The sequence below is a fragment of the Scyliorhinus torazame genome, chromosome 6, assembly GCF_047496885.1.
Source record: "Scyliorhinus torazame isolate Kashiwa2021f chromosome 6, sScyTor2.1, whole genome shotgun sequence".
In the NCBI taxonomy this organism is placed as follows: domain Eukaryota; kingdom Metazoa; phylum Chordata; class Chondrichthyes; order Carcharhiniformes; family Scyliorhinidae; genus Scyliorhinus; species Scyliorhinus torazame.
This window is the reverse complement of record NC_092712.1, coordinates 278,087,135-278,101,099: the sequence shown is the minus strand read 5'-3', so window position 1 is coordinate 278,101,099 and position 13,965 is coordinate 278,087,135.

Sequence of the window (13,965 nt, the reverse complement as noted above, 5' to 3'; positions counted from 1 at the left end):
CCCCCAGGGTTCCAAACCCGGTCTTAAAGGGGCCGACGCATTAAAGGTACATATGTATACAGATATCATTCATCACACCCTCCACAGGGCCTCTTCCCACGTCCCAGACTCCCCGCCCCCACCCAGCTCCTCGTCCCACTTCCGTTTAACATCTCCAATCAGGGCTCCCTCACAGTCCATCAGCTCCTTATAAGCCTCGGAAACCATTCCCTCCCTCGCCAGCACCTTATCCTGCAGCTCCAAGGACGACACTTCCCTCCTCACAAAATCCCAGACCTGTAAGTACCTAAAACCATTCCCACTGGGCAGCTCATATTCTTCCTCCAGGTCCTCTAAGCTTGCAAAGCTGCCCTACAACAGATTCCCAAACTGCTCAATCCCCGCCTGCCCCCACCCCTGAAACCTTGCGTCCTCCAGCCCCCCGGTGCAAATCTATGGTTATCACAAATCGGTGCCCAAACCAAGGTTTCCCATTGTAGGGCAGCCCCATGGCGTCGGGAAACCCCTGGGCACCGGCAAAACGGAGCATCCTGCCGACGGAGAATCCCACCCATTATGTTTGGCAACACCAGCCCTCCCCCACCTCGCCCCCGTTCCAAAAACGCCCTCTTCTCTGCCCACACAAACCCCAAGATCAACGCGTTGACTTTTTAAAAAATGACTTTGGAACGAAGATCGGGTGGTTCTGAAATACAAACAAGAACCTTGGCAGCACTGTCATCTTCACTGTCTGCACCTGTCCCTCCACTTAAAATCCCCACCTCTTAAAATCCCCCTTCGTCTGCTCCACCAACCGAGCCAAATTCAACTTATGCAACTGCACCCAGCCCCGCACCACCCGAATGCCCAAGTACCTGAAACTAGCTCCCACCACCTTGAATGGCAGCTCCCCCAACTTTCTCTCCTGCCCTTCGGTCTCAATTGGGAACACCTCACTCTTTCCCATGTTCACCTTGCATCCGGACAACTGACCAAAGTCCTCCAAAATCCCTGTAATTCTGCCAATGGGTCCGAAATATATAGCAACAATTCGTCTGCATACAACTCGATCCCTCTCCCCCCACCCACCCCCTCACAGACACACAGTCCCTTTCCAACCCCTCAATGCTCTAAGTGCAATTGCCAATGGCTCTATCGCCAAGGCAAAAAGCAATGGGGAGAGCAGTCACCCCTGCCTTGTCCCACGGTGCAACCTAAAATATCCCGTACTCATCAGGTTCGGCTGCACACTTGCTACTGCCGCCATATACAACAACCGGACCCAATCCACAAACCCCTGCCCAAACCATCCCAACACCTACCACAGATATTCCCACTCCGCCTGGTCCTCGAACACCCCATTCGCCTGCACCGGGTCCAGTACCACCCCTCCCGTCCCATCCTTCGCTCTTCTAATCTCCTTCACCCCCTCCTGCTTCCTAAATTGGTGGGCCAGCATCCTGCTCGGCTTCTCCCTGTACTCGTACATTGTCCCCCTAGCCCTCCGCAACTGCCCTACCGCCTTCCCCGCAGACACCAGCCCAAACTCCATCATCACAGAATCATAGAATTTACAGTGCAGAAGGAGACCATTCAGCCCATCGAGTCTGCACTGGCCCTTGGAAAGAGCACCCTACCCAAACCCATACCTCCACGCTATCCCCACACTTCCACCTATCCCCGTAACCTCAACTAACCTTCTTTGGGCACTAAGGGCAATTTGGCATAGCCAATCCACCTAACCTGCACATCTTTGGACTGTGGGAGGAAACGGGAGCATCCGGAGGAAACCCACGCAGACACGGGGTGAACGTGCAGGCTCCACACAGAAAGTGACCCAAGCCGGGAATCGAACCTGGGACCCTGGAGCTGTGAAGCAACTGTGCTAACCACCGTGCTAACATGCCACCCTCCAACCGAAGCCTCTGCCTCTCCTTAAGCAACCCTGCTTCCTGCTTCCGGGGCCTCAGAGGACCGCCTGTCCACCCTCAGAATCTCTTCCACCAACCTTGCTATCTCTACTCCACGTTCCACCTTTTCCCTGTGCACCGGAATTGAAATAAGCTCCCCCCAACCACTGCCTTGAGTGCCGCCCACACAGTGGCGGCTGTGACCTCCCCCATATAGTTTGAGTTCCACATACCCCTGGATGGCAGCCCTCACCCGCTCACACACCTCCCACATCCAGCCTCCACTGCGGGCACTGCCCCCCGACCCCACCTTGGTCCACTTGCAAATCCACCCAGTGGGTGCGTGGTCTGAAACCACAATCGCTGAATATTCCGAGTCGACCAGCAACACCTTGTCCAGCAGAAAAAAGTCCACCCGGGAGTACACCGGGTGCACATGGGAAAAGTACGAAAACTCCTTCGCCCTCGGCCTCCCAATCCTCCATGGGTCTACCCCCCCTTCCCAAATCCATTCCATGAACCCCTTCAGCTCCTTCGCCACAGCCGATACTTTCCCCGATCTCGGGCTTGACCTGTCCAAACTTGGCTCTTGGCTCAATGACCATGTTAAAATCCCCCCCGCCCCCCCATAATCAACAGGCGCAAGTCCAGGTTAGGAATCCTCCCCAGCACCCACCTCATAAAACCCACATCGTCCCAGTTTAGGACATAAACATTTACCAAAACCACCGGCATCCCCTCCAGCTTCCCATTCACCATCACAAACCTCTTCCCACGAATCTGTCACAATGTTCTCCACCTCGAGCGCCACCCGCTTATTCACCAACACCGCCACCCCCTTCGACTTCATGTCTAGTCCTGAATGGAACACCTACCCTACCCTTCTTTTCCTCAACCTTGTCTGATCCCCTATCTTTAAATGTGTCTCTTGCAAAAAAAGCCACGTTCGTCTTCAGACTTTTCAGATGCACAAACACACGTGACCGTTTGACCGGCCCATTCAGCCTCCTCACTTCCCACGTGACCAGCCTTGTTGGGGGGGCTCCCCCGCCCCCGCCCCCCCCCCCCCCCCCCCCCCGCCGATCAACCATATCCCTTTTTGGGCCAGCACCTGGCCCATGTCACGCGACCCTCCATGACTGCTCCCCCATGACTGCCACCGGAAGGCCAACTTTCTTTTTTTTAAACCACCAATATTAAATTTCCATACATTAACCTCCCAAGAATAAATTCCACCAACATCACTCCCTTTCCCGCTGCGCCATAACAACCACACTCTTGTCAGCAACACCCCCACAAGCAAAACAACAACCCCATCACCCTCCCCTACCAACCACCTGACCGCCCTTCACTGTGCTCTCATTAACTAGCCCGCCCAGATAGCCTGGCAGCTCCCGCCCAAGGCCTCCAAGCCTTACGTCCCACAGATTCCCTCCTCCATTCACACTCCCTCAAGTAACAGAGAAACAGAAAAAAGGTGCACTCATCCTTGATGCTCCCCAATAACCCCACCACCAAGCCCAACAAAACATTGCAAAGGAGAAAAAGCTCTCAAGAAAGCACCTTCTCAAAAGTTCATTGTCCTCCTTCTCCTGACAATCCATTGTCTCTCAACATTTCCATCTCCTCCTCTGGCATACCAAAATAATATTCCCGATTCTGGAAAGTCACCCAGAGGCATGCCTTTTACAGCACCCCAAGCTTCACTCTGTTTTTGAGAGGGCAGCCTTGGTCTGGTTGAACCTCGCCCTCCTCTTTGCCAGTTCTGCGCCCAGGTCCTGGTACACCTGCAGCTCTTTCCCTTCCCAGGTGCAACTCCTCGTCTGCCTCGCCCATCGCAGAATCTTCTCCTTTTCCAGGGAATAGTGCAACCGCACCACCATCGCCCTTGGTGGCTCGTCCACCTGTGTCTTCCTCATCAGCATCCTCTGCGCTCAGTTGACCTCCAGGACTGGCCAATGGCCCCCTCTCTCATCAGCTTTTCCAACACCATGGCCACTTATGTGCCGGCATTCGCTCCTTCAATGCTTTCGGGCATCCCCACGACCCGCAGGTTTTGTCTTCTGGCGGGTTCTCCAGTTCCTCCACCTTCTCCTTCAGCCGCTTTTGGGCCTCCCGCATCACTCCCATCTCGGCCACCAATGAGGCGAGCTGCTCCCCCACCATCTCCTCCATTTTCTGAATTGCCTGGCCCTGGGACTCCTGCCCCTGCTCCACTTGGTCAATCCCCGCTTTAAGCGGCTCTACCATCGTGGCTAGGTCCTCCTGGGTTTCCCTTCTCTGCTGGCTGAACTTCTCATTTAAGAAGTCCACCACCTGCTCCGTTGACCACTGGGCGGGTAGGACAGGACGTTTACCCTCCGCCTGTGGTGCACAAAGTTTTGCCTGCTCACCAGCTCCCTTCTTCTCGATCCACTTCTGATCTGTGGATCCATTCAGCAGCCACATCAGTTGAGTCTCACTTTCTCCTGGCACTCCAACTACACCTTTTCCCATCCAAACTTCCACCCTGCGAACGGGGGAAGGTCCAAAAAAATCCACCTTGTGCAGGAGCTGCCAAATGTGTGACTGCTCCCCCATGACTGCCACCGGAAGGCCAACTTTCTTTTTTTTAAACCACCAATATTAAATTTCCATACATTAACCTCCCAAGAATAAACTTTAAAAACGAACCTTGCCCCAATAAACATCAGTCCATTATCATTCCAGTTAATACTTCATAATTAATTCTCTATTAAAACACCATCAATAAACCTCCATCAGTTAAAAACTTGACTATTAAACATCCATTCGGTCTCTGTCCCTGAAACCACCTCTATTAAACCTCCATCTATTAAACAATTTCCTGTTAGTCTTCCATTAATTAAATCTCCACCCATTAAACTGACATCAAGAAACTCCATCGATCACACTTCCATCAATATTATGTGATTAATTAGCATAGTTGTTATTGAACTTATCTGGTGATGCAGAGGCCAAGACTAATGATTCAAATCTAACTACGGCAGCAGCGGAATTGAAATGGAAAATCCCCCCATTGTAAGAATAAATGGATCAACCTCGGCATGATAAAAGCTTACCCAGCCCAGTCATCTTTTTAAAGTCCTTCCCACTGACAATAAGGGACTTAGTGGACTTCCGGTGACGGCATGTAGGTGGAGGTCACACATTAGGTGACTCCTGCTCGAGCCTCTGTTTTTTGGACTTTAATGCTCAGTTTCAGGGGCAGTTTTTGAATGAGCTGGTGCAGGAAGGTATAAGGATGGTGGGAGATGTCAAAGACCCAGAAGAAATGGACTGGAAAGAAGGGAGTGAGCGAAACTCCGCCATCGAGTGAGCGGGTGAATACGGCAGGAAGAAAGATGGTGGAGGCTGGATCACTGGATGGGGCAATCCCCTCACAGTGGAAACTCTGACCGAGCTGATGGCCAGAGAATTTGAGAGGCAGTTCGCCAAGCACATGGAGGTGCTGCGGAGGGAGATGATGGCTGCGATGACGGAGTAGGTGGAGGGGCCGATTGCTCCGGTGAGGGTGAAAGTATCGAAGACGTCGGTCGAGGTGTGGGAGCAAGGAGCGAAGTTGAAGGGGGTGGAGGAGACTCTGTCACAGCACAGTGACCAGTTCACCTCAATGGGTGAGGAGCTGCGGAGTGTGGTGGAGGCCAACAAAGGGTTCAGAGTCAAGGTGGAGGACCTGGAGAACAGGTGAAGGTGGCAAAATCTATGGATCATGGGCCTACCTGAGGCTGTGGAGGGCCTGAAGCCAACCGAGTACTTTGCAAAGATGCCGGCAGAGCTGTTGGGGATGGAGAAGAATCTTCATAGAATTATAGAATTTACAGTGCCGAATCCTCCTGATACAAGCTGGACAGGGCACATCGGTCACTCAGGCCGAAATGAGCCACCAAGGGCAGTTATAACATGCTTCCATATGTTTCATGTTAAGGATAAGGTCCTGATTGGGCGAAGCAAGGACGAGAGGTGAAGTGGGAAAGTGTTGGCATTCGACGAGACCAAGATTTGATGGTGGAACTGGCAAGAAGGCTGAAGTAAAAAACTCACCTCTATTCTTAGAATTCCCCCTACACCAAAAAAGGGTCAAGATATTCTAAATGGTGAACAGGGATTCTTACTTGCTGACTCCTATGCAGACTTAGGTGGGTGCTATTCGGGTCAAACTAGTGTTTCAAGTTATCCCCCGGCATAACGCATATCTTCATAGAAGAATTTTATCTACTTGCCATTAGTAGCATCGATCCTGGGTCCCGTGTTGCTAAGTAAGTAAAGTAGACTTTGTAATAACCACTGTTTCAGGTTAAAACTTTATGTTATTTTATTATTATTTTTTCTTTTAAAAGATAAAATCACTGTCTTTACAGAAAAGTAAAAAGATCTTCTGGATTCTGGATTCTCCTCGTTGGCTGATCAGACCTTCCTGGACCTCCTTGACAATCTCTCTTCTTTATCTGTTGGTTTTCTCCCGGTTGTTTTGCGGTTCTGCTCAATTTTCGTGTTCAGTCCTTCCCATGACCGAGATCACTCTGCTAGCTGAAAGTCAGAGTGAGTGCCTGGCTGAGAGCGATTCAGGATATATATCACCCTTCTAACAGCCTTGCTGATTACATGACATTATTTTAAAGTATTGTCTTCTGCTTCTTAATACTTTTTTTGTCCACTTGATTCTACATCTAGTTTCCTTAATGTCTAACATGAGAATGCCTTCATGTTAAGCTTGACCTTAGTGATGCACTATCAATTATGACGAGACGAGAGTAGAATGTAATCGAGGCTTTATTACACAGAGATGTGTGGCCTCCTACAGCAGCTGGCGAAATGGCTGCTGTTCGGAGAGCACACACGTTTATACTCTGCCTACTGGGCGGAGCCAGCAGGCAGGGATCTACCCCCGTACCTGTAGTACTGGGGCCTTACCGTAATACCAGTAAATACAATATAATACAACAGTGGTGACTACCACATTCAACCCCTGTTAAAAATGAACCCAGCGGGGGTGATGGAAAAACTATTTACATACAGATTGGCTTTAAAATTACAGAGAAGGTTACAAATTTAGACGATCGGGCGCCTTGATCTGTCGTTGAGAGCGCCGCAGTGCTGGTGGCGACTTAGGCGTCGGCTTGGTCTTCGGTGACTCCGGGAGCATGTCGACATCCTCTTCATCCCCGGGTGAGGCCAAGAGGAGGACGGATTGGCCTGGAGCGGGGGCTGTGGTGGGGTGCGCTGGGGGGAGGGAGGGTGGCGCCAGGGCGGGGGCGGGGACGACCAGCTGGTGCCAGGTCCCTGAGGGAGACTGTCTTGGTGGCCGTCGGGGTACGCTACATAGGCATACTGCGGGTTTGCGTGGTGTAGCTGTACCCTCTCAACCAACGGGTCCGTCTTGTGGAGCCGCACGTGCTTGCGGAGGAGAATGGGTCCTGGAGCTGCCAGCCACGTTGAGAGCGAAACCCCGGAGGAAGACTTCCTGGGGAAGGCAAAGAGACGTTCATGGGGGATTTCGTTAGTCGCAGTGCACAGGAGTGACGGAATGGAGTGAAGTGCGTCGGGGAGGACCTCCTGCCAGCAGGAGGCCGGGAGATTTCTGGACCGTAGGGCCAGCTGGACGGCCTTCCAGACCGTCCCATTCTCCCGCTCCACCTGCCCGTTTCCCCCGGGGTTGTAGCTGGTCGTCCTGCTCGAGGCTGTTGAGCAGGTACTGGTGCAGCTCATCGCTCATAAATGAGGATTCCCGGTCGCTGTGGACGTAGGTGGGGAAACCGAACAGAGCGAAGATGGTGTTGAGGGCTTTGATGACGGTGGCAGACGTCATATCGGGGCATGGGACGGCGAAGGGGAATCGGGAATACTCGTCGACCACATTGAGGAAATACGTGTTATGGTCGGTGTAGGGGAGGGGCCCTATGAAGTCCATGCTGAAGCTTTCAAATGGGGCGGGAGGCCTTCACCAGGCGCGCCAGATCTGGCCGGTAGAAGTGCGGTTTGCACTCCACGCAGACCTGGCAGTCTCTGATGATAGCCCTGACTTCCTTGATGGAGCAGGGCGGATTGCGGGCCTTAATGAAGTGGTAAAAGCGGGTGTCTCCTGGGTGACAGAGATCGTCGTGCAGGGTCCGGAGTCGGTCCGCTTGTGCGCTGGCCAATGTACCTCGGGACAGGGCATCGGGGGGGCTCTTTGAGCTTACCGGGGCGATACAAAATCTCGTAATTAAAGGTGGAGAGCTCGATCCTCCAGCGCAAGATCTTATCATTTTTGATCTTCCACCGCTGTGTGTTGTTAAACATGAAGGCAACCGACCGTTGGTCAGTGAGGAGAGTGAATCTCCTGCCGGCCAGGTAATGCCTCCAGTGCTGCACAGCTTCAACGATCGCTTGGGCCTCCTTTTCGACGGAGGAGTGCCGAATTTCGGAGGCATGGAGGGTGCGGGAAAAGAATGCCACGGGCCTGCCTGCCTGGTTGAGGGTGGCAGCCAGAGCGACGTCTGATGCATCGCTCTCGACTTGGAAGGGGAACGTCTCGTCGACCGCGTGCATCGCGGCCTTGGCGATGTCGGCCTTGATCCAGTTGAAGGCCTGGTGAGCCTCGGCCATCAGTGGGAAACCGGTGGAGTGGATGAGTGGGCGGGCCTTGTCCGCATAGTTAGGGACCCACTGGGCGTAGTACGAAAAGAACCCCAGGCATCGTTTGAGGGCCTTGGGGCAGTGGGGAAGGGGGAGTTCCATGAGGGGGCGCATGTGATCGGGGTCGGGCCCTGGAACTCCGTTCTGCCCCACATAGCCGAGGGTGGCTAATCGGTTCGTGCTGAACACACACTTCTGCTTGTTGTAAGTTAGGTGGAGGAGTTTGGCGGTGTGGAGAAATTTGGAAAGGTTAGCATCGTGGTCCTGCTGGTCGTGGCCGCAGATGGTGATGTTGTCCAGGTATGGGAAGGTGGCCCGCAGTCCATACCGGTCAACCATTTAGTCCATCTCCCATTGGAAGACCGAGACCCCGTTGGTGACGCCGAAGGGAACCCTAAGGAAATGGTAAAGGCGGCCGTCTGCTTCAAACGCAGTGTATGGGCGATCCGCCTTGCGAATGGGGAGCTGGCGGTAAGCAGATTTCAGGTCCACTGTCGAGAAGACCCGGTACTGTGCAATCTGATTGACCATATCAGATATGCGTGGGAGGGGGTACGCGTTGAGCTGCATGTACAGAATGATGGTCTGACTGTAGTCAACGACCATCCTGTTTTTCTCCCCAATTTTCACCACTATCACTTGGGCTCTCCAGGGGCTGTTGCTGGCCTCGATGATGCCATCCTGCAGCAGCCGCTGAACCTCAGACCTGATGAAGGTCCTGTCCTGGGCGCTGTACCGTCTGTTCCTGGTGGCGACGGGTTTGCAATCTGGGGTGAGGTTTGCAAACAGGGAAGGCGGGTCGACCTGAAGGGTCGTGTGGCCGCAAACAGTAAGGGGTGGTAGGGGCCCACCAAATTTCAGGGTAAGGTTCACTGGAAGTCCAGGCCGAGTAGCAAGGCAGTGCAGAGGTTGGGGAGGACGTAGAGCCGGAAGCCGCTGAACTCTACGCCCCGGATGGTGAGGGTGGCAATGCAGTACCCCCGGATCGCCACTGGAAATCTAACCCCAGGAGTGTGGGAGCGCAGAGGTGGGGGGAGGACATAAAGTTGGTAATTCTTAAACTCCCTCCCCTGCACCGTGAGGTTCGCGATGCAGAACCCTTTCATTTCTACGGAATGGGATCCCGCTGCCAGAAAAATCTTTTGGGTACTCGGGTGGATCGAAAGAAAACAGCGTTTTACCGTATCCGGATGGATAAAACCTTCTGTGCTCCCAGAGTGGATCAGGCATGGCGTTTCATACCCGTTAACCAGCACCGTTGTCGTTGCCGTTTGGAGCGTCCGGGGCCGCGGCTGGTCCAGGGTCACCGAAGCCAGTCGTGGTTACTGAATCGGGACGTTTTCTTCAGGCCACGTGGAGCCGTCCATGCTGGGGTCCTTGGCTGGCAGCCAAGATGGTGGCGTCCACGGATCGCACGTGGTCGGGGGCGGACAAAATGGCGGCGCCCATGAATCATATGTGGCCGGAGGGGCACAAGATGGGGCACATCCCCCCTGCATGGAATCTTGGACCCAAAATGGCGGCGCCCGTTGGCCGCACATGGATCGTTGGGGGGGTTGAGTCTGAGGTCCCAGTTCTCCCCCGGAGATTACGGCGAGCCCCCGGGACTGGCACACCGCTGAATAGTGCCCCTTCTTACCACAACTTTTACAGATGGCAGAGCGGGCTGGGCAGCGCTACTGCGGGTGTTTAGATTGCCCCCAAAAGTGGCAGCGGGGCCCCCCCGGGTGGTCTGGTGCTCTGGCCACGCAGGCTTGCGGGGGGATGGAGGGTGCCGGTGAGTCGGTCGCGGCGGGGGTCCACGGAGCCCAAGGGGCTGCCGTGCGGTCAGGGGCGTAAGCGCGGGCGTTCTGCGATGCCACATCGAGCGAGGCAGCAAGGGCCCATGCCTCCGTGAGCCCCAGTGAGTCTTTCCAGCAGTCGCTGGCGAATTTGGAATGAGGTCATACCTGCTTCTAAAGCATCCCGGATTAGGAGATCCGTATGTTCGTTAGCCGTAACCGGTGGGCAGTTGCAGTTCCTTCCCAGTATTAGCAGCGCGCTGTGGAACTCGTCCAGCGATTCCCCGGGGATTTGCCGTCTCATCGCGAGTTGGTGGCGTGCGTAGACCTGATTGACGGGCCAAATGTAGATCCCTCTCAGCATGGTGAGCACCGTCGGGAAATCCTCCGCGTCTTCTATGAGCGTGTAGATTTCCGGACTCACCCTGGAATGCAGGACCTGCATTTTCTGGTCTTCTGTAGGTCTGCCAGTGGCTGTTCGGAGGTATCCCTCAAAACACGCTAGCCAGTGTTTAAACATGGCCGCTGAGTTTGCCGCGTGGGGGCTGATTCGCAGACACTCCGGGGCGATCCGGAGCACCATAGTCTTTTAAAGTGTGGGTAATAAATTGTAGCACAATCAATCACTCACGAGGCGAGAAGAGATGAAGTCAATCGATAGCTTTATTACGCAGACTTGTTCCCCAGCAGCTCGGTTACAGAATGCGGCTGCTGGGAGAACCCGAGTTCTTATACTCCGCCTTACTGGGTGGAGCCAGTAGGCGGCAGATCCAATCAGGCCCAGTATCTGTCCACCAATAGCCTCTCGACATCACAGGGTACTGTAATACCCCTAATACATACCACCACAATGATCTTTTCTGTTACTTTGCTTTCTCTCATGTTCCTTGGGTTTTATCATCAGACCTTCATGTTTCAAATGGCATCTTTCGCATTTTTCTTAACAAGGCGGATGGCCTTCGCACGAGTGAAGACGGCACTGTGCAGCAACGGCATGAGATTTTGAGTGGCCTACCCGGCGAAGTTGAGGGTGACGCACAATTCGAGGGATTTCTACGACGAGACGGTGGAGCAGTTCGTGAAGGCCAAAGGATTGGGACTGAAATGAGAGATGGGACTGAGATTTGGACTGCGGGGATGGGGACTGTGCTTTGTCTTTATCTCTCTTTTTTGTTGTTTCTTGTTTTGTATTTGATGGGGGGGAACATCTAGGTTTTGGGTTGGTTAAACGGGGGAGGGTAGTTTAGCTTTGTTTATAATTGGTTACAGGTATATTGGGCTTCTAGGGTACAGTATTGCACTGGTTTTATTTTATTTTCTGGGACTGGGTTCTGGGGGAGGGGTTTGGACGGAGGGGGGCCTTGGCAGGGGCCTCCGCACCAGAAAGTGAAGGTTGGCTAGTGTGAAGGAGTGTAGTGGAGGTAGTGGCCGCGGCTTTTGGAACCTGGTCGAACAGGTTTCAATGGGCCTGGGAGGTGTGAAAGGTGGGGGGGCGGGGGTGGGATCAATACTGGGAAAGGTGTTTGAAAGAGGAAGTGGATGGAGGGATTCAGGGAGAAAGGGTTCAACAGTAACAAAAGGATGGTCCGGGAGGGGCAGGGCATGAGGTTATGATGTCAGGTAGAAGGGGTGGGGAGGGGGCGGGGGGGGGTGAGAGACCCCCGGTCAGAATAGTGACGCGGAACGTGAAGGGGTTAGGGGGACCGGTGAAGAGATAAAAGGGCTTTTACACATGCGTATATGGCCCCCAACTGGGATGATGCGCGATTTGAGTGTGCTGGGTGCCATCCCGGATCTGAATACCCATGAATGATAGTAGAGGGGTTTGGAACATGATGTTGGAACCAAAGGTGGACAGGTCACAACCGCCCTCACTGGCCCAGTCGGGAGGGTGAAGGAGTTGGCTGGGCTCTTGAGGGAGATGGGTGGAATGGACCCATGGAGGTTCTTACACCCGAGGGAATGGGAGTATTTGTTTTGTATAAGGCTAAGGTGGATAGGAAGGAGAGGGAGGAACGCCAAAAACTGATAGAGGATATTTTGGAGGCGGATGAGAGGTATGTGGGGGTCCCGGAACTGGGTCTCCTGGTCAAGAGGAAGGAGTTGCAGGCAAGATTCCACCAATTGTCCATGGGGAAAGTGGTGCATCAGTTGAGAAGGGTGAAGGGAGCTGTCTACGAGTATGGGGAGGGCACTGCTGGCTGACCAGTTCCAGAGGAAGGCAGCGGCGAGGGAGATATTTTGAGTACTGGATAGGTTGGGGAAGTTGTGTTGGCTCCGGAGCAGATTAATAAAATATTTGAGTTTGTAGGTACCTGTTTAGGTCAGATCACCGGAGGAGGAGTGGGGCATGAGGGAATTTCTGTACGGGCTGGAGTATCTGAGACTGGGAGAGGAAGATGAGGCAGGGTACGAAGGGCTGGTGAGGAGCAGCAGGTGAAGGAGGAAATTGGGAGGATGCAGGTAGGGAAGGCGGCAGGGTCCGGTGGGTTCCCAGTTGAATTTTACAAGAAATTTAAGGACACGCTATTAATGGTGGGAATATTTGAGGATGCGATAGGAAGGGGCGACTTACCACAAACAATGGGGCAGGCTTCTAGCTCATTGCTACAAACGAAAGACAAGGAACCGGTGGAGTATGGGTCGTATAGGCCCATATCTCTGCTGAATGTAGATGCCAAGATATTGGCAAAGGGTTGGAAGGGTGTCTCCCGAAGGTGATTGGGGTGGACCATACTGGGTTTGTGAAGGGAAGGCAGTTAACCTCGAACGTGAGAAGGTTGCTGAATGTGGTCCTTTCTCCAGCGAAGGGAAAGGAGACGGAGGTGGTGGTGGCATTGGATGCAGAGAAGGCGTTTGATCGGGTAGAGTGGGATTATTTGATGGTGGTACTTGGGATTAATTGATTGTAGTATTTGGAATTGAACCGAAGTTTGTGGCGTGGGTGCAGTTGCTGCATAAGGAACCAAAGCGAGTGTTCGCAACAACAGCATCAATTTGGGGTATTTCGCACTGTACCAGGGTACGAGGCAGGGATGCCCTATGTACCCCTTATTGTTTGCATTGGCTATAGAACCGTTGGCCATTGCACTGTTGGCCTTGCACTAAGAGCTGGGGTTGTAGAAAGGGATAGTGAGGCAGGGGGAAAGAACACAGGGAATCCCTATACAACGATAATCTGCTGCTATATATTTTGGAATCGAGCACGTCGGTGTGTAATGGAGCTGCTCCAGAGATTCAGAACGTTCTCGGTCTTTCAATTGAATCTCGGAAAAAGCAAGCATTTTATGGTTTCCCCACAGGGAATGGGAGCAATGATGTGGGGCTATCATTCCGCTTGGTAGGCAGCAGGTATTGGGGGTGCAGGTGGCCTAAAATTGGGCAGGGCGTCGAAAGTTTAATTTCACTCGCTTGGTGGGGAGGGTGAAGGCCGATATGTCGAGGTGGGACAATCTCCCTCAGTCATTGGCAGGCCGGGTGCAGGCAGTTGAAATAAATGTTTTGTCGCGATTCCTGTTTTTATTTCAATATCTACTGGTCTTTTTATCTAAGTTCTTCTTCAAGGAGGTGGACAAGTTGATCTCCTTGTTCATTTGGGGGGGGGGGGCAGGATTAGGAGGGTGGTACTGCAGAGGGGACGGCAGATAGGGTGGTTGGGC